We start from the raw sequence: 23,218 nt of genomic DNA on the forward strand, positions 1-23,218 counted from the left end.
GCATGTATAAGTCAATATGTTCATAGTGTGAATAAAATGCACATATATGTAATATACGTATGTGGATGTGCATGTATAAGTCAATATGTTCATAGTGTGAATAAAAGCCACATATATGTAATATACGTATGTGTATGTGCATGTATATGAACATATTGACTTATACATGCACATACACATACATATATTACATATATGTACATTTTATTCACACTATGAACATATTGACTTATACATGCACATTCACATACATATATTACATATATGTGCATTTTATTCACACTATGAACATATTGACTTATACATGCAAATTCACATACATATATTACATATATGTGCATATTATTCACACTATAAACATATTTACTTATACATGCACATTCACATACATATATTACATATATGTGCATTTTATTCACACTATGAACATATTGACTTATACATGCAAATTCACATACATATATTACATATATGTGCATATTATTCACACTATAAACATATTTACTTATACATGCACATTCACATACATATATTACATATATGTGCATTTTATTCACACTATGAACATATTGACTTATACATGCACATTCACATACATATATTACATATATGTGCATATTATTCACACTATGAACATATTGACTTATACATGCACATTCCCATACATATATTACATATATGTACATATTATTCACACTATGAACATATTGACTTATACATGCACATTTACATACGTATATTACATATATGTGCATTTTATTCACACTATGAACATATTGACTTATACATGCACATTCACATACATATATTACATATATGTACATATAATTCACACTATGAACATATTGACTTATACATGCACATTCACATACATATATTACATACATGTACATTTAATTCAAACTATGAACATATTGACTTATACATGCACATTCACATACTTATATTACTTATATGTACATATTATTCACACTATAAACATATTGACTTATACATGCACATTCACATACATATATTACATATATGTGCATTTTATTCACACTATGAACATATTGACTTATACATGCACATTCACATACATATATTACACATATGTGCATTTTATTCACACTATGAACATATTGACTTATACATGCACATTCACATACATATATTACATATATGTGCATATTATTCACACTATGAACATATTGACTTATACATCCACATTCACATACATATATTACATATATGTACATATTATTCACACAATGAACATATTGACTTATACATGCACATTCACATACATATATTACATATATGTGCATTTTATTCACACTATGAACATATTGACTTATACATGCACATTCACATACATATATTACACATATGTGCATATTATTCACACTATGAACATATTGACTTATACATGCACATTCACATACGTATATTACATATATGTACATTTTATTCACACTATGAACACATTGACTTATACATGCACATTCACATACATATATTACATATATGTGCATTTTATTCACACTATGAACATATTGACTTATACATGCACAGTCACATACATATATTACATATATGTGCATATTATTAACACTATCAACATATTGACTTATACATGCACATTCACATACATATATTACATATATGTGCATTTTATTCACACTATGAACATATTGACTTATACATGCACATTCACATACATATATTACATATATGTGCATATTATTCACACTATGAACATATTGGCTTATACATGCACATTCACATACATATATTACATATATGTACATATTATTCACACTATGAACATATTGACTTATACATGCACATTTACATACGTATATTACATATATGTGCATTTTATTCACACTATGAACATATTGACTTATACATGCACATTCACATACATATATTACATATATGTACATTTTATTCACACTATGAACATATTGACTTATACATGCACATTCACATACATATATTACATATATGTACATTTTATTCAAACTATTAACATATTGACTTATACATGCACATTCACATACATATATTACATATATGTACATTTTATTCAAACTATGAACATATTGACTTATACATGCACATTCACATACTTATATTACTTATATGTACATATTATTCACACTATAAACATATTGACTTATACATGCACATTCACATACATATATTACATATATGTGCATTTTATTCACACTATGAACATATTGACTTAAACATGCGCATTCACATACATATATTACACATATGTGCATTTTATTCACACTATGAACATATTGACTTATACATGCACATTCACATACATATATTACATATATGTACATTTTATTCAAACTATGAACATATTGACTTATACATGCACATTCACATACTTATATTACTTATATGTACATATTATTCACACTATAAACATATTGACTTATACATGCACATTCACATACATATATTACATATATGTGCATTTTATTCACACTATGAACATATTCACTTATACATGCACATTCACATACATATATTACATATATGTGCATATTATGCACACTATAAACATATTGACTTATACATGCACATTCACATACATATATTACATATATGTACATATTATTCACACTATGAACATATTGACTTATACATGCACATTCACATACATATATTACATATATGTGCATTTTATTCACACTATAAACATATTGACTTATACATGCACATTCACATACATATATTACATATATGTGCATATTATTCACACTATAAACATATTGACTTATACATGCACATTCACATACGTATATTACATATATGTGCCTTGTATTCACACTATGAACATATTGACTTATACATGCACATACACATACGTATATTACACATATGTGCATTTTATTCCCACTATGAACATATTGACTTATACATGCACATCCACATACGTATATTACATATATGTGCATTTTATTCACACTATGAACATATTGACTTATACATGCACATTCACATACGTATATTACATATATGTGCATTTTATTCACACTATGAACATACTGACTTATACATGCATATTCACATACATATATTACATATATGTACATTTTATTCACACTATGAACATATTGACTTATACATGCACATTCACATACATATATTACATATATGTACATATTATTCACACTATGAACATATTGACTTATACATCCACATTCACATACATATATTACATATATGTGCATATTATTCACACTATGAACATATTGACTTATACATGCACATTTACATACGTATATTACATATATGTGCATTTTATTCACACTATGAACATATTGACTTATACATGCACATTCACATACATATATTACATATATGTACATATTATTCACACTATGAACATATTGACTTATACATGCACATTCACATACATATATTACATATATGTACATTTTATTCAAACTATGAACATATTGACTTATACATGCACATTTACATACGTATATTACATATATGTGCATTTTATTCACACTATGAACATATTGACTTATACATGCACATTCACATACATATATTACATATATGTACATATTATTCACACTATGAACATATTGACTTATACATGCACATTCACATACATATATTACATATATGTGCATTTTATTCACACTATGAACATATTGACTTATACATGCACATTCACATACTTATATTACTTATATGTACATATTATTCACACTATAAACATATTGACTTATACATGCACATTCACATACATATATTACATATATGTGCATTTTATTCACACTATGAACATATTTACTTATACATGCACATTCACATACATAAATTACACATATGTGCATTTTATTCACACTATGAACATATTCACTTATACATGCACATTCACATACATATATTACACATATGTGCATTTTATTCACACTATGAACATATTGACTTATACATGCACATTCACATACATATATTACATATTTGTGCATTGTATTCACACTATGAACATATTGACTTATACATGCACATTCACATACGTATATTACATATATGTACATTTTATTCACACTATGAACATATTCACTTATACATGCACATTCACATACATATATTACACATATGTGCATTTTATTCACACTATGAACATATTGACTTATACATGCGCATTCACATACGTATATTACATATTTGTGCATTTTATTCACACTATGAACATATTGACTTATACATGCACATTCACATACGTATATTACATATATGTGCATTTTATTCACACTATGAACATATTGACTTATACATGCACATTCACATACATATATTACACATATGTGCATTTTTTTCACACTATGAACATATTGACTTATACATGCACATTCACATACATATATTACATATTTGTGCATTTTATTCACACTATGAACATATTGACTTATACATGCACATTCACATACATATATTACATATATGTGCATTTTATTCACACTATGAACATATTGACTTATACATGCACATTCACATACATATATTACATATATGTACATATTAATCACACTATGACTTATACATCTCTAAGGTTTTTTGATTACTTGGCTTTCTCTACCAAACACGACTTTTTATAAAAAACGCTCACTGTTTGAAAATAACTATTATATCCTTAGAAAATTGATATAAACATGTTTTCCTCAATTATTCATTAAAAGTTGTGTATGTATTAATTAGCTCTTGCTAATTGTTGACCGTAATATTCATTAATGTTTAGTTTATTTCCTTTATAATAAAGATGTACGTCACTTGTAACACCAACGAGGGGCCACATCAGATCAGTAGGGTCGATATGACGCTTTTTGTTAAATGTGATAATCAATCCCGGGCGAACACCGGTTACAGAAAAAAAAAAATTTTTTTAGTTAATATTTTTATGTATCAAAATTTTGTTGTTGAGATACCATATGGTCGGGGGATAAAAATAGAAATCGCCTGCTAAACTTCAAAGCGAAAGATTACTTAAAACTTTTTTTAACCAAAATACGCCCGCGTTTGAACTAAACGAGCCAAACACAAAATATTCCGAATCAGAGCTTTGAAATGCCGGTCGGCTTGGAAATGTGTTGGTTGACAGGTGAAATGTCGGATCGTGTTTGATCTGAGAAACACACACACACACACACGAAACAGATCGGGCCTGATAAAAGAATTCATGACGTCAGCCCAAGGTTCGACATGAATTGTTTTTCAATATGACTTATCTAAAAATGTCTTTTGGCAGATTGTTTTGGGCGCTAAAGGGAATTCTGACATGTAAAGAATATTTTTAAAAATCACACGGATGTTTTTACAAAACAAATAAATTCAAAGGGGAAAGAATATCAAACGGATATTTTTAAATAGATGAAAGCTGGTGATCTATTACAAGCTAAACAATAACATTTCCTCTGATTATCAGTTGATAATATGGAAAAAAACATTATAAAGAAGGCGGGGTCAGACAAGTTGGGGAGGAGTCAATTTGATTTTGGAAATTGGGGTCGGAAAAATAATACCTGCCACAGGCCAAATTGACCAATGAGAAGGAATCAGGTGGATTGTTATCAATCAATTTGATTGGTCGAAGACGAACGTAGGTGTCGTCAAGATCTGTAAAACTCGATTTAATCAGAGAGAGAGGGATAGGAGATAAGAAGAGAGAAGACAGAGAGAGATCTCTGGAGAGACAGAGATAAAGGTCTCGGTAGAGGACTCCAGCCACCCAACTTCTCTCTCCCCCTCGCTGGTCGCCAGAGAGCTCAATTTGCAACTTAATAGAATTCAGAGGACCTAGGAAGAGACCAACCAGAACACCTTAGCGATAATTACAATGGTCCGCGACTCCGACCGAGTATTTCAACAACAAGAAGCTCATTCACAAATCTAATTGCTTGCTTTCATTTAATCTTCAATTGTACATACGTCTGTAGATAATCATTTATGAATTTCCTAAATACATTATTGTTGTGGTGGCAACCACTTATTTGCATATGCGAATAACAGAACACTATAAATGGCAAGCCTAGGTTGGCCTTGGTGTGTCTTACTCAAATGCCACCGGAAGTGACGCCGAAGAGCGTACATGTCCTCCCACCAAGACTCTCTGACTCGACACCGTCATTTGTACATATTGTAAATATACCTTTTCTTTAATACACTTATTATTGCGTGATCTTGTTGTTTGCGTCTTCATTGTATTTCCTTACTAATTATTGTTCAACCTTGCAACCACAACAATTATATATCAACCAACCTCCGGAGTTTGTTTACTGATGTGCTGTTGTTCCATGTAATTTTAATTCTTTTTACTTGCCACTTGTGACCCCGTTCCTGTCAACGAACACCCAGTCAACAGGACGACCAACTAGACGATCAAGTGACGAGGACTCACTGGGTGACGACCCAGGGTAAAGATCATAACTGGCCCGCGATCAGAGGTTCAAGGTCGTGTAAGGTCACGTTCAAGGTCACAACTAATTATTCTTCCTAAACTAATCTAACAATAGTCATTGAAAAACACACAATTTTGTTAACTTTAGTTAAAATAATGAAAATTTGTATTCTAACATTTTGTTCATTTTATTTCATGTTTTCGCTGAGTAAACAAAAGAGTTTAAGAAATGATTTAACACCAAATGTTATATCGCTGGTGACTTGGGTGGGCCCATTTAAATATTTAGACATGAGAAAAGTTGTAAGTAACTAAGTAGCAGTACACCCCATATAAATTATTTAATCCAATAATAACTGATCAATAATTCTAAGTAGAATAATTCGTTCATGTAAATATAAAACAAGCCCACAAACTATAACTGCTACACAAATTACTATATATGTCGAAGTTGTATATGGCTAATCAATTTATAATTGTTGATTTTTTTCTCGATATCCTGATGCTGCAACAGTAAATGATAATGCAACAATCTAATTTCTAATATAAGTAGAACAACAAAAATTGCCACAGTTATTAGTTTGTTTTTCTAGATAAGAACATCACAGAGTTACACATTTCTTGCATTATGTAAAGCATTTATGGATCTTCAAAAAAGTAGCCTCAACATGGCTAAGAGTTGCATCATCAATGACAGATGGAGGGCAACCAAGTCTAGGTGCTGCTGCTACAGATTTCATGACATGTTGGAATTAACAATGACAACGTTTTACAAAAATAATATGTGACACTGTTGCTTTTAATTTCATCAAAAGTTTCCTGTGGTGTGCATGATTTCAAATAAGACAACTGATCACTGCATGACAATTGACAGGCTCCATTTAACTTATTTCAAACACTTGTAAATCAGGAACAACAATTTGTTCAGAGTTGTAATTTGCCACATACTCCATAGAGATATAAATCATTGTATACGCCATATTCCCACTTGACCAGGCAAATGGAAGTGGGTCAAGGTCATTACTTATTGTAGATTCTTTGTATATGCAAAATTTCTACTAGGTAAGACAGATGGAAGTGGGTCATGGTCATAATTTAGTACAGATTTGTAATTTGATACATGACCCATAGAGATATAAATCATTGCATATGCAAAATGTCTACTAGATCAGACAACGGAAGTTAGTCAAGGTCATTACTTATTGAAGATTCCTTTTATTTAAAAAAATCATGCACAATAAACATTTAAACAGTTTATGAAAACAACAATGATAAAAGGCTAAAACCTGAAGTAGATATTTAGACACAAATACTTGATATAAAATAACTTTATTGAAATGTATTCAAATTTAAAAAAAATAAAACACTTTTAAAATGTTTCATTGAGATGTGTTACATTTTAAAATAATTTAAAAACTGTTAAAACGTTTTATTGAGATGTATTAAGTTAAAAAAACTAACAAAACTTAAAACGTTTTATTGAGATGTATTAAAATTTTAAAAAACTGTAAAAACGTTTTATTGAGATGTATTAAATTTGAAAAAAATTGTAAAAACGTTTTATTGAGATGTATTAAATTAAAAAAAACTACCAAAACTTAAAACGTTTTATTGAGATGTATTAAATTCGAAAAAAAACTGTAAAAACGTTTTATTGAGATCTATTCAATAAAAAACTGTTAAAATGTTTTATTGACATGTATTACATTTTAAAAATAACAAAAACACGAACTCAGCATAAAGGCTGTATGTTCTATTGGGTGGTTTTAAAGATTTACACGAGAATAAAAACTTTGTTTTTAAAAGTAAATTATTTACATAATAAAAAAACATATTCTTTTCTCTCGTTTTTGCACGAGAAAGTAGCACAGATTTCAGCACAATACCAAAACACACATATAACAAGAATACAAACACACACACATATAACAATAATACCAACACACACATATAACAACAATACAAACACACACACATATAACAATAACAAAATATGGTTTTTAATTTTTTCAAATCATTTGAAAATGGAACATATTACCAGATGCCAGACATTCACAAAATCTCAAAACAGTACACTTGTGTGTTCGCATGTTTGTCTAAAGTGATTTCATATAAACAGAAGAGCTACATTACAAAAATATTTTCAGTTTTTCTTATTTTACTTTGTAGGGAAATAAAAACTTACTTGGCTTGCATGTGTGCGTGCTTCAAAGGGTCAGTTGTGTAACAAAAAGTAGAAAAAAGGACTAAAATGGTTGTTTACATGTTTGTCTAAAGCTGATTTCATAAAACTGTTAAGACGTGACCTCGGCATAAAAGTTGTGTGTTCTTTCATTTTAAAGATTTACATAATAACAAATTTGTTTATTTAAAGAAAATCAAACGATCATATCATGTTCTCTCCTGAGAAAAAAAACTACATACATTACAAAAATATGACTTTTTTGTTTTTCTTATTTTACTCTGTATTGAAAATCGAAACTTACTTAGCATATGTTCATGCTTCAAAGGGTCGGTTATGCAACAAAAAATAGAAAGAAAGCCCAAAATCTTTACACCCAATAGTTTTTATGGATAACGGTCATGGCAGCGATGCAGAATGTCGCCATTTCTATGCAAAAGAAACAGATGAACTAAAAGAAAAGACATGTACAGAATAGAGGACGAGTTAAAAGAAATGTGTTACGTATGTAGGCATGTACAAGTAAACTTGAAAAGCATTGAGTTTTGGAGTTGAACGATTTGACAACATAATGACACGTTTTGGAGTTAATAGTTTTTATAACAGAATGTCTGCTTGTGGAGTTAATAGTTTTGACAACAAAATGTCAAGTTTTGGATTTTATAGTTTTGACAACAAAATGTCGACTTGTGGAATTAAAAATTTTAATAACAGGGTGTCTTGTGGATTTGGACATTTTGCGAACAAAGTGTAACTTTTGGAGTTGACAGTTTTCATAACAGAATGTTGACTTTTTGAATTGGAAGTTTTAAAAACAGTACACGCTTAAACTCTATAAAAGATACATAGATACTTGCATGTTCTATTCAAGCTCTTTTGTATTCAGTATATTTTGCATGTGAAACAACAAATGTTCCTTTTATACAAATCACTCTTGTACTTGGTTCATCAGGTATATTTGCCAGGTAATTTAAAAATTCTTTTGTCTGATTTAAGTTCCTCCTATAATTACTGGAATACAGATTTTCTAAAGATTACAGTTTATTTTCTATGTCGTACATAAAACCCTGGTATTTCGTTATATTTTTGTCACTTTGTTTAACCAAATAATATTTCTTTTTCTATGTCGTGCATAAAACATAGGAAGTCACGATTTCTGAAAAATACTGCAGTGAATAAAGGGGAAATTAAGTTCTAACGTTGATTCTTTCTCCTTGTCTCATTTTATTATGTCAGCTTTAATAATAGCCGTAGGAGTCACAGTCGATGGTGTATATGTCAAACTGTTGTTCCCAGGACTTGCTGCAGCTTTAATTCCTCCATTTTCTAAGCATGTAGCTGTAGGAATCGTAGAGTCATAGTCGAGTGTGTATGATATGTCCAACTGTTGTTCCCAGGACTTGCTGCAGCATTCAATATTCAACATTTTACAGATGATGTGGATATATTCACACAATCCATTGTTTTTAACTGTATAGTAGCCATCCTCTAGCAAATGTCAAATGGCTCAAACTAACTTCTACATGACCCATAGGGATATAAATCATTGCATATGCAAAATGTCTACTAGATCAGACAACGGAAGTTAGTCAAGGTCATTACTTATTTATTTATTTAAAAAAATAATGCACAATAAACATATAAACAGTTTATGAAAACAACAATGATAAAAGGCTAAAACCTGAAGTAGATATTTAGACACAAATACTTGATATAAAATAACTTTATTGAAATTTATTCAAATTTTAAAAAAATAAAACACTTTTAAAATGTTTTATTGAGATGTGTTACATTTTAAAATAATTTAAAAACTGTTAAAACGTTTTATTGAGATGTATTAAATTAAAAAAACTACCAAAACTTAAAACGTTTTATTGAGATGTATTAAAATTTAAAAAACTATAAAAACGTTTTATTGAGATCTATTAAATAAAAAACTGTTAAAATGTTTTATTGACATGTATTACATTTTAAAAATAACAAAAACACGAACTCAGCATAAAGGATGTATGTTCTTTTGGGTGGCTTTAAAGATTTACACGAGAATAAAAACTTTGTTTTTAAAAGTAAATTATTAACATGATAAAAAAACATATTCTTTTCTATCGTTTTTGCACGAGAAAGTAGCACAGATTTTAACACAATACCAAAACACACATATAACAATACAAACACACACACATATAACAATACCAACACACACACATATAACAAGAATAACAAAATATGGTTTTTAATTTTTTCAAATCATTTGAAAATGGAACATACTAACAGATGCCAGACATTCACAAAATCTCAAAACAGTACACTTGTGTGTTCGCATGTTTGTCTAAAGTGATTTCATATAAACAGAAGAGCTACATTACAAAAATATTTTCAGTTTTTCTTATTTTACTTTGTAGGGAAATAATAACTTACTTGGCTTGCATGTGTGCGTGCTTCAAAGGGTCAGTTGTGTAACAAGAAGTAGAAAAAAGGACTAAAATGGTTGTTTACATGTTTGTCTAAAGCTGATTTAATAAAAACTGTTAAGACGTGACCTCGGCATAAAAGTTGTGTGTTCTTTCATTTTAAAGATTTACATAAGAATAACAAATTTGTTTATTTAAAGAAAATCAAACGATCATATTATGTTCTCTCCTGAGAAAAAAGCCACATACATTACAAAAATATGGCTTTTTTTGTTTTTCTTAATTTACTTTGTATTGAAAATCGAAACTTACTTAACTAGCATATGTGCATGCTTCAAAGGGTCGGTTGTGTAACAAAAAATAGAAAGAAAGCCCAAAATCTTTACACCCAATAGGTTTTATGGATAACGGTCATGGCAGCGATGCAGAATGTCGCCATTTCTATGCTAAAGAAACAGGTGAACTAAAAGAAAAGACATGTACAGAATAGAGGACGAGTTAAAAGAAATGTGTTACGTATGTAGGCATGTACAAGTAAACTTGAAAAGTATTGAGTTTTGAAGTTGAACGATTTGACAACATAATGACACGTTTTGGAGTTAATAGTTTTTATAACAGAATGTCTGCTTGTGGATGTAATAGTTTTGACAACAAAATGTCGACTTTTGGATTTTATAGTTTTGACAACAAAATGTCGACTTGTGGAATTAAAAATTAGTTTCTTTTCTGTCATTCATAAAACCCTGGTATTTCGTTATATTGTTTCTCACTCTGTTTAACCAAATAATATTAGCGAAATTAACTTCTAATGTTGATTCTTTCTATTTCTTGTCTCATTTTATTATGTCAGCTTTAATAATAGCCGTAGGAGTCACAGTCGATGTGTCCAACTGTTGTTCCCAGGACTTGATGCAGCGTTCAATATTCAACATTTTACAGATGATGTGGATATATTTACACAATCCATTGTATTTCATTGTATAGTAGCCATCCTCTAGCAAATGTCAAATGGCCCAAACTAACTTCTCTGTTGTACAAACTACAATTGTCATGCTGAGATCCTTCATCTTATTATGGAAGATCATCAGATATTGTTTTCCATATGTGTTAGCATATGATGAAATAAATCTGACCTCTGTCAAAAGGAACCAGGTACTTCAAAAGAATGTGGTTTGTCTCTTTTCTTTTGATTTTCCTGAGGAGGGGGCATTCTACCGAATGCCAAACATTCTCCCATGATTTTAGTTACTCCAACCAAGAGATCGTTTTTACGATCCTAACCGTCCTTTTAAGTGCTATTATTTGTATTTCTTTTGCGCTTGGTTCATGGGGTATATTCGCCAGATAATTTTTTAAATTCTTTTTCATTAGCCTGGTTGCTTCTATAATGACTGGTATGATTGATACCTTCTAGGATTTCAGTTTCTTTTCATGTCGTACATAAGTCCTTGGTATTTTGGTATTTTCTCCCTCTCTGATCTGTTAGAGCCAGCATCATCAAGGATGCATATTTCAACAAGAGTTGCCACATTCTCCTTCTAGTCCCATATCACTATGTCAGGCTTCCGTATGTGTTTTCATATGACTTAACAAATTTGACTTCTGTGCAAAAGAAGAACTACAAATTTTACATGAATGTGGCTTGCCTCCTGTATGTGTTTTCATATGACTCAACAAATGTGACCTCTGTGCAAAAGAGGAGCCACATAATTCACAAAAATATGGTTTCTCTCCCGTATGTTTTCTCATATGAATCAATAAATTTGTCTTCCATGCAAAAGAAGAACCACATACGTCACAAGTGTGTGGTTTCTCTCCAGTATGTATTTTTACATGACTCAACAAACTTGATTTCCATGCATAGGAAGAACCACATACTTCACAAGAATGTGGTTTCTCTCCCGTATGTGTTTTCATATGACTCAACAAATTTGACTTCCATGCAAAAGAAGAACCACATACTTCACAATAATGTGGTTTCTCTCCCGTATGTGTTTTCATATGACTCAACAAACTTGACTTCTCCACAAAAGAAGAACCACATACTTCACATGAATGTGGTTTCTCTCCCGTATGTGTTTTCATATGACGAAATAAATGTAACTTTTGTGCAAATGAATAACTACATATTTTACAAGAATGTTGTTTGTCTCCTGTATGTTTTTTCATATGATTAAACAAATTTGATTTCCGTGCATATGAAGAGCCGCATACTTCACAAAGATATGGTTTCTCTCCTGTATGTGTTTTCATATGATACAACAAAGTTGACTTATGTGCAAAAGAAAAACCACATATTTCACAAGAATGTGGTTTCTCTCCTGTATGTGTTTTCATATGATTCAACAAAGTTATCTTCTGTGCAAAAGAAGAACCACATACTTCACAACAATGTGGTTTCTCTCCCGTATGTGTTTTCATATGAGAAAGCAAATGCGACTTCCATGCAAATGAATAACCGCATACTTCACAAGAATGAGGTTTGTCTCCCATGTTTGCTTGCATATAATTCCACAAAAATAAATTCCAATGACGAAATTTCCTTCTGATGTTTTAATGAAGTTGTTTTCATTGCGCAAATTCTGGAAATATAAAATTAATATGAAAATTTCGTGAAATTGAATTTTTTATGTTAATTTTCATAAATATAAATTTATTATTAATCAAATTCAAAACAAAATGTGTATAGTTTAAATCAATACTGGTTTGTTAATTTGGTTCTATTTTCAAATATTTAACTAAATCTTTTTACATTCTTTATTTTTAGAGAAGAAGATTGATTATGTTACCTAAATTAACTTGGTTCTATTTTCAAACTAAACATTTTTACATTCATTCATCGTTTTATTTGGATTCTTCAGAATTCTGTTCTGATCTTTGATGTTATTTTCACAACGTTTCTATGTTACCTCCGATCTTATTCAGCTGTATTTTGTGGAACTTGGCAATCTTTCTCTTGAACTCACAAATCTATACAAAATTTTGATGTTTATTTGTTTAATGCTGTATATATTATTTTAAATTTTTGGATATATCTGAAGTCTATCAACATTCTTTGGGTCATTTAATAGAATGAGTTATGTAGGTGTCTCCTATCCGGTTATGTGATAAGGCTACTTCGTTGTAGGATTTTCTGGGATTTAGTAGGGTTTTTTAAGTATAATTTGGAAGTGTTTGTTGTTTTCCAGTCATCACGAACAACACAAGAGCATGCTACTCTCATGTTTTCAACAAATGATGTCATTAGATAATTTTAAATCCTATTTTCCATCTCACTGAGGAATGAAACTTCAACGTTCATGAGTATGTAACTTACAACTGAATTTTACCAAGTACTCTAACCATAGCAGCACAGATTCTAACAGACAATACGAGTAGGAATGTATTTGTTTTTAGATGTTATCACTATTTATTAATATATATTATATTTATGCACTGGATTCTAAAGCCAGCTTGATCTTCACCGTTCTTCTCCAATCTATAATTTATACTTCATCCCATAAAGACAAAATGAAAGAAAAAAATATTGTTATATTGATGTAAAAAATAATAAAAACACAAATGAAAAATAAAAAATAATATGCACCTATCATACTGAAAGGGGAATTGACCTCTGGAATACATTCGACACTGATTTTAAACGTTGTACAATGTTTGTTGTTGGTTGTTTTGTTTTGTTGATTTTAAAAAGAATATATATATATATATATTCAAAGGAATATGTATATTTTTTCAAAAGAATATGTATATTTTTATAAAAAGAATATATATATATATATATATATATATATATATATATATATATATATATATATATATTATACTGATTCTGATTGTTGGACAGTTTCCTTATTATATTTGTTTTATATTGCAATAATTGTTTTGTTGAATTGTGACAAAAACAAGGGTGAATTGATGAGACGCTAGAGAGCGTTGAGACGGAGAGGGAATGGAAAAAAATATATGTAAATAGTTTTTTTTGAAAATAGAGAAGTAAGGGATGTCGTGTGTTGAATATGCACACAAAGCAACACATGACAGCTCATAACAAACGCATAGAACGATGGGGTCTGTTTGTCAGTATTGATATTGTCAGTGGTAGAAAAATTAACTATTTTACACATGCAGCTATTGAAGATGAGCCCACTTGCAAAAAGCAGGTCACATATATAGCCCAGAGGAAAAGGCAAAAGATAAAGAAGTTTACACTTCGCCAGCAATCAACATTGCCCATGTGTGGTTCAATCCATACTAGCTAAGAATATCAATAGCATATCTCATAGAATATTGGCACATTTTAACAGTGATCATATCACTCTACAACTGACTATAATAACCCACAGTGTTTGTCAATTTTTTTATTGCATATCCTTAATCGTCTTTTCTCTCTCTTGTTCTTCATATATAGACAAAGCCCTTTTACCTATGCAGGTAGAGAAGAAAAGGAATTTTTGTTAGTTTCTATGATTGTAGGGGATTTTTCAGTTGGAATCTTTCATATATATCAGTTATTGATAAGCTTTTTTTCATGCAACTCTGAGAAATGATGTCCTTTTAGCGACCAATGAAAATAAGGTGCCCTAAATCCAAATAGAACTAATAAGCATGTCTCCTCCTTGTGACAATCACTAGGAGTTTATCATCTTTGACCTCAAGATGAGGCCGAAAATGAAAATTTTACTTGTTTACATCCTCCCAGATGATTATCATAGGTAACATTTGAAACGTTTCCAAATTTCATAACAAAAAAATGGCTATGAATCTAAAAGTTAGATACACAGGTTCTTTTACTCATAACAAACAGATGATTTAAAAGAAAGATACACAGGTTCTTTTACTCATAGCCGAAAGAAAAATAAAAGTTCATACAAATAAGAAGAGAGGGATAACGATTCCTTACTTAACTTCCATGGACACAAGCCTTCCTTCAGTCATAACCAGAAGAAAAATAAAAGTCCATAACAATAGCAAAGGGTGAATAACAGCAGTAGTAATAAATAACAAGAAGAATTAACAATAAAACATACAATCCAACACCAAGAAAAATTAATAATGAATCACACTTATTGAAAAACTAAAATAATCTCAGTTTTTAAATAACTTTCAAAATCCCTGGATAAAGCAAATTTCCAGGAGGGTCTTACCAGCTGAAATAAATTATGAAAGAAATTAGAGATATAATACTCAGATTTTATTTAAATGTTGCATATATAATTCAGCTATACAAAAACACATGTTCTTGTAATATAACGTGCTTTGTGCTACTGTGAGAAAATCAGCAGCAGCCGTAGGTTTGCTGACTACTGAAAATATAAGCAGCCGCCGTCTTATCACATATGCAAATAAAGCAAGTGTGCACATGCTGATTGGGAAGGAGAAGAGAAAAAAGCAGAGAAAAGACAGCAATCAAACGTATTTTGACTCATAAGCAGTGAGGCAAAATGTGCTGCATGGTCAAAAAAGTTGTAACGCAGGTGATGAAAATGACACATACAAAAAGGGCATTTCTGACAGACATGTACAACATGCAAGTGATATATTTTTAAACACACTGAAGAGCATTGTTGGAAATCACTGGAGGAAATGCTTGTGTATCCACCTAAAATAATCATATTTTATGTCTTTCCTTCTAAATTTGTTCCTGCGATGGTATCAGATTATATGCAGGTGCGAGATTTTTTTAATGCATGGTTCGAGTACAAGAGCTTCATTACATACTCTCATCTCTATAACTGATCAGTAAGATTCGAAACCAAAATGTCAGTGACTTTGAATATTTGGTGTGTAAGCTGTGCAGATTACTCCTAGAAGTTAACTTCCTTTCTAGCTTACCAAATAAAAGGCCATTTCTTATGAAAGCCCCATTAATAATAATTCCAATCTTTTCATCTATCACAGTTAATGTCCCGCAAAATACGAAATAATGTAATTTTATGTCACCTTTACTTTTCAAAACCGAATTAAAGTTAAAGTGTACTATCACAATCAAGTAAGTAAATGTTATTCAAGTGTTATTTTTATTATGTTCTTTATTCGAAATGTTCTCATCTTAAGTGTTATTCTTTCAATGTTTGCATAATAAATAACACTCAAGATGAGACCAGTAGTGTTAATAATCTAAATAATACAAAGAATCATTCGTAATCTAAAAACTTTAAAAACGTAATATTGTAATTTGTTTAAGAGTCATGATTATGTTTTTAAGGTTTGTTGCTTCGTTTAATGATCTTTCCAACCCCCCTCCCCCCGCAATCCTTTACAATGACTTTTATAATTTTTTTGGAGAGTGGTTCAAAAAATGGTGCAGAGAAATAGTTTTGATATTAGAAATTTACTTTTTCAAAGAGTGAAGGATCAGATTTAAATATAAATTAAACATAAATGAGCACCCACTTTATGACCACCTAGGGAATGGGTCAATTTTTTTCCTTTGTTTTGGGGCGAAAAATATTTTTCGTTTTCTTTTCTGATTTCCTCTTTCAATAAAGACACAAGGATATTTAAGAAAAAAATAAAGTATAATCTGTATATAAATACGTGTAATTCCTTATGTTATCAGTAGTGACCATTTTCGTTTGCAGCAAATTTAAATGCGATATTCGAAAACCTAAAGAAGTTGTAATATTAAAGTTAAGGTGAAAAGTAAACAACAATTAACCAAAATGGCTTTCAGGCAGGTCAACAAAATAAATAAAAAAATTATCACCATGTGGCCAGAAAGTGGGTACTTATTTTACATTAAATTTATATAGAAAATGTGAGAAAAAAAAAGTTAAACTCACCTGACTTGAGGAGGTTGATGATCGGACTAAAAACCGGTGACGTTTGACTCTTGCTTATATCTACTGCTGCTACTGCTTCTGATGGAAGTGTTTGCATATGAATTACTGTTACTAACTATTTAAAGGATTGGGACAGGGTCTGCTTAGATGACGGAAACTTTCAGTGGACGTTATTTATTGCCGATAATAAGAGTACAGACGCACAGGTTGGTCTCCTAGCTTCGTGTTTCTTGACTCCTGATCAAAGCTGGGGTTGCGATCTTGCAAAATTTTGCAAAGGTGGTCCCCAGCCCAACTCTGATCTGCCTACTTTATTGTTGTTTGAGAATTTTCGAAAAAAACTGATTCCCACTTTTTGAAAAAGTAATTTCCTCATGAAAAGTAATTTTCTGCGTCACTTTTGAAGTATATATTCGTTTTTAGCACACCTGAAAAACTATAAAATAATCCCCTGAAAAAAAATGAAAAAAACAAAAGATAAAACTTTTTACTTTAAATTTATGAAACAATTAAAAATACATAAAATTTATAAAATTATTATTATTTTTTTTTTTTTTTGGTAAACGACGAAATTTTTTTTTTATGTTTAAGTCAATATTAAAAACAAAAAGCAATCGACATCAAAAAGTGTTCAATGATAAATCAACATTTTCATTAGGATTATTCGTTTAGTAAAAGTAGTTATCTCCCTTACAATTTTAACGTATTCGAAAATGCGCAACAATCGATACTAAATTCATGTAGTAATACTTACGTTTTTGTTTTATAATCTGCTTTCGATTAACTTTATCTGCTTTTATAAAGGAAACGATTTTTCAAATGTGATTGACTTTACAAACTCAAGTTTACATTCAAGATGATGAACGGAAGAGCAAGTTCACAGAAAATAAAATTAAAGAGGAAAATTTTAAAAAAATAATTTCAAAATAGAGCCGAGGTATATGGTGAATATCATCACGGATAAAATTAATATTATTTTATTAAATATTTTAATATTTACATGAGAAAGAAAAGAGTACGAGCTTCATCTTTATTAATTCTCTAATTCGTGGCACATGCAATTTAATGGCGGAAACTGATAACATGTGAACATAGTTTAGAAAGCCGACTTATCATATTTTTATGTATTTCCGATTATTTCTTCAATGTGTTTTGAAAGATTAAAGTCTAAAGTTAACTTCTACGTGTGTGACTCTTTGGTCACACATTCATAATCAGCATCTATCGATTTTTAGGACCAAGGTTGCAAGTGCAGGAATCTCTTGAAATCAAAGGTAGTAGAGTATCTGCAAAACCGTTAAAAGTAAATTTAACAAGATCACAGATTAATAGAAGGTTTCCACCAAGGCACATCCTCACAAACATAAAATAAAAATAGAGAAATAACTTCGGAAAATAACGACACTTGAAAAAGAACTCGAAATCAATGTATTAATGTCAAATAACAACATTTATTTACGTGTTAGGAATATTAAATCAAATCGTTCAAACGTAAATGTTTTCTTGTCACGAGTGTTCATTATGTACGCTTGCTTGGCTAAATGAGGATCTCGTGAGAATAGCATGAAGTTTAAGATTTACTGATTTATATGAACAGAGTGTCACACATGGCTTAAAATGAAGTTGAATATTTTTTTTAGACAAAAATAGTCATTAAACCATGTAATCGAAATTTTTGTGATAATTGTTATCATTAAAACCACATTAAATATTTTTTTAATATTATTATTTTTTTTGAAAATATTTAATGAATACTGCTTATCGTAATGTTCCTGAAATATTAAAAACATTTTTAATTGTCAACATCTACAATGTTTTATTTTTTATATAAAAAAAGCAAACAGAAATTCATGCGGTTTTTTTTTCATTTAAAAAGACAATAATTTGCGATTTTAGTCATCATATCGATGTCACTGGACACATACACATGTATCCATAAAAATAAAACTGAGTTTTTAAAGAAAAGGAAATAATAAAATCCATTTAATAATTGGTATTGTAAAGTTTATTATCCATTTTCATATTAAGTTAAATGAAATGATAAAAAATATAAATAAATAAACCACGATAAAATATTTAGTTTTATATACAAATAACGATTTACTAAACGACGTTTTATTTACTGGATATTTTTCCGGCATTCACCGGAAGTTATTATCTTCCCTTTTAAGTTTGATTTGTTTATATTTTTAACCTTTTTGATTAACGCACTCATATTGAGAGTAGATACGGTAAAAAAAAAACAATGAAAGAAAAGCAAACAAACAAAAATATTGTTAAGAACACAAAGACAAAAGATAAGAATCAGGAAGTCGTATGCTAATTAACACGTAAAAAAAAAAAAAAAAGTGAGAGAAAAACGCATACACAAAACGAGAAGTTATAAAAGGCTGAATGGGGAGTCGTTTGCGTAAAGAAATGAACAACACAACTAGAAGTAAGGGGGCCGGACTTGTGGGTAAAGAAAATAAACAAAGTTAGTAGTTAAGATGAAATAATAAAAAACGTTAAAAATATTAAAAAGAAGGAGATATATAATGTTTCTTACCGGAGATGACTTAAAATAACGAAGGACAACAGAAGATAAAAGACAAAGACATATGGGAGCTAAAAAGGCTGCTGCCTACAATTACACTTAAAGAAAAAACACCGGTCGAACTGCCGGTGTCGAGTCAGGAGAAACTCTATAACAAAAAAATGTCGGTCAAGGGAGAGAACTGTTGAAGGGGCTAAACTAAGGGACATAATTCATACAAAATAGATGTTTAAAAAAATCCACACACTTTTATAATTACTATAATTTATTTGTATTTAAAAAAAATTATTAAAAAGACGATTTAACAGTTAATCTTGGAACTTTACTGTTTTGTAAATAAGCTATTTGTAATGAAATCGATTTCGAGCCTAATTTTCACTTTTAAAATATTCGTCCATTTTCTGATGGAACAAATATTTTAAAAGTGAAAATAAAGTTCGAAATCGCTTTCATTATATATATATATATATATATATATATATATATATATATTAAATAAAAAGTGGCTTATTTAACAAAACAGTAAAGTTATAAATATATATGCACTTTCGTAAATAATTGAATTCATTCAAAAACGTATCGCTAACACAAAAACAAACAACATCTCTCTCTCTCTCTCTCTCTCTCTCTATATATATATATATATATATATATATATATATATATATATATATATATATATATATATAGATAGATAGATAGATAGATAGATAGATAGATAGATAGAAGATGTGTGTGTATATATATTTCATAGAAAAACTTTACTATTTGATAATTAAACAATACTTTTAATTTAATTGATTTCGAAATTTATTTTCATTTTTCTTAAAAAACAAAACGTTATCGTTAATTTCTGATTATATACATGGATAATCCAACATATTCCTATAGACAAGATTGACAAAATACTCTCTAACCCTGGTAAAAAAAGGACCCCAATTTCTGAATTGTAATTTACTTATTTGAGGAATAATATTAAAAAAAAATAGTGTAATTTCTTAAATAAATGATATTATTGATTTATTTATTTATTTATTTTTTAAATTACCCTTGCTTCCTTAGCTATAATAAATATTGTAATTATCCCCCTTGGCCGGAAATAGCTGTTCCACCATCTAAACTCGATTATAGTCGTAACACGTGTATTAATTTTAAGTTAATAAAACTTTTATCAAACGTTTTCCTGTTTTCTCTTACTTCATTCTTCTTTACACATCACTACAATTTTATCAACTTCAAATTAAAGAAAAACAATGAAATGAATAAACTACTACACCTGACATATTTGCCGTGGAATCCACTACTCTGAATTCAGAGAGAGTATACAAACACTGGAAACTAACCTTCAAAAACTATATACGTACCACAAACAATGACGAAATTGAAAATAACTCGCAAAACTTCTTTGTCAGCAGCGATCTATGAAATAATGAGATGTTATGGACTATAACAGCACGATAACAGCTCTCGACACTACCTATATTAACACTACAAATAATGAGATGTTATGGACTATAACAGCACGATAACAGCTCTCAACACTACCTATATTAACACTACAGGATATCTATGCAATGGTCTGATCCCTTCTCCTCTTTTTTCTCATCTTTTTCCACGTACAACTCCTAATGCACCAAAGCTAAAGCTCGTCATCACACTATTGCTGACAACAAATTAATAAGAAAGGAAACTACCAGGATGTTGCGAGAAGTCATAATAGAGTCCTCTATATCTCCTTGGTGAGCTCAAGTTCTATTGACCTCCAACGAAAATCACAAAAAAGAATGGTCGTCGACTACAGTGATAACATAAATAGATTTACAGAACTTGACGCCTATCCTATGCTTAACATCAATAAAATGATTGACGATGTAGCATGGTGTAATATCTTCACAACACTTGACCTGTATCGATAACATTATAGAGAAGGAGAATTTGATAGACATCTTCGTCTACGTAGACAATGTCACAATATGCAGGAAGGATCAAAAAGAGAACTACAATCACCAAATATTTTATGATGTCGCAAAAACATACAAAATATTTTATGATGTCGCAAAAACATACAAAATATATTATGATGTCGCAAAAGCATACAAAATATTTTATGATGTCGCAAAAAACATACAAAATCACGCTGAACCAAAGTAAAATCGTCATTTCAGAAACCTCAATCACTTTACTTGATTACACAATCCAAAACAATCAAATTGCACCTGACTACCAAAAACTGAAACAAATCATCGAAAAGTCACCACCTCTAAATCTCGCATCTCAAAAACGAGTAATCGGAATACTCTTGTATTATAGTAAGTTCATGCAAAACTTCTCTGATAAAATACTGCTATTCAACCACAGCAAAAAGTTTCCACTATCCCCATCTGTCTTAAACTCTTTTCAAACATTGAAGACTGATCTAAAAATGCTAGACTAATAACAGTTGACTCGGATAAGGAATTTGAATTAGAAACAGATGCAAGTAATTACTGCATAGCTGCTACAATAAACCAACAAGGTCGACCAGTTGCATTCTTTTCACGGACGCTAAACCCGAACGAAATTAAACATCATGCTGTTGAAAAGGAAGCTGCTGCTATTGTCGAAGCTTTGCAGACGTGGCGACACATTTTACTCGGAAGACACTTCAAAGTCTTTACGGTCCAAAAAAGCATTAGTTTCATGTTTAACAACAGTAGGATATACAGTTCAAATTTAGCATCGGGGAATGGAAGATGCAACTGCTGACACATTCTCTTACATCTCTGCTCTAACTCACACTCTACAATACCTTCGCGATTTGCATATTAGACTATGCCATTCTGGTATTACACGACCCAACCACTTCATCAGACCAAGGAATCTCACATACTCTTGGAACAAGTT

At 30.0% G+C, this 23,218-nt stretch overlaps 1 protein-coding gene across 1 annotated transcript in view; it reads right to left on the bottom strand.

The window, feature by feature from the left end:
- LOC145271418 (uncharacterized) overlaps window positions 1-20,426 on the bottom strand; it is a 126,983-nt gene extending 106,557 nt beyond the window's left edge. Inside the window, exons 1-2 of the mRNA XM_080126950.1 lie at window positions 20,348-20,426; window positions 17,800-18,250 (exon numbers count right to left, since the gene is read on the bottom strand). The gene's annotated coding sequence lies outside the window, so the exon portion shown is untranslated. The remainder of the gene's footprint in view (window positions 1-17,799; window positions 18,251-20,347) is intronic.
- Between the last annotated feature and the right edge of the window lie 2,792 nt (window positions 20,427-23,218).

Source organism: Euprymna scolopes, chromosome 46, assembly GCF_053919585.1.
Source record: "Euprymna scolopes isolate OS-2025 chromosome 46, ASM5391958v1, whole genome shotgun sequence".
In the NCBI taxonomy this organism is placed as follows: Eukaryota; Metazoa; Mollusca; class Cephalopoda; order Sepiida; family Sepiolidae; genus Euprymna; species Euprymna scolopes.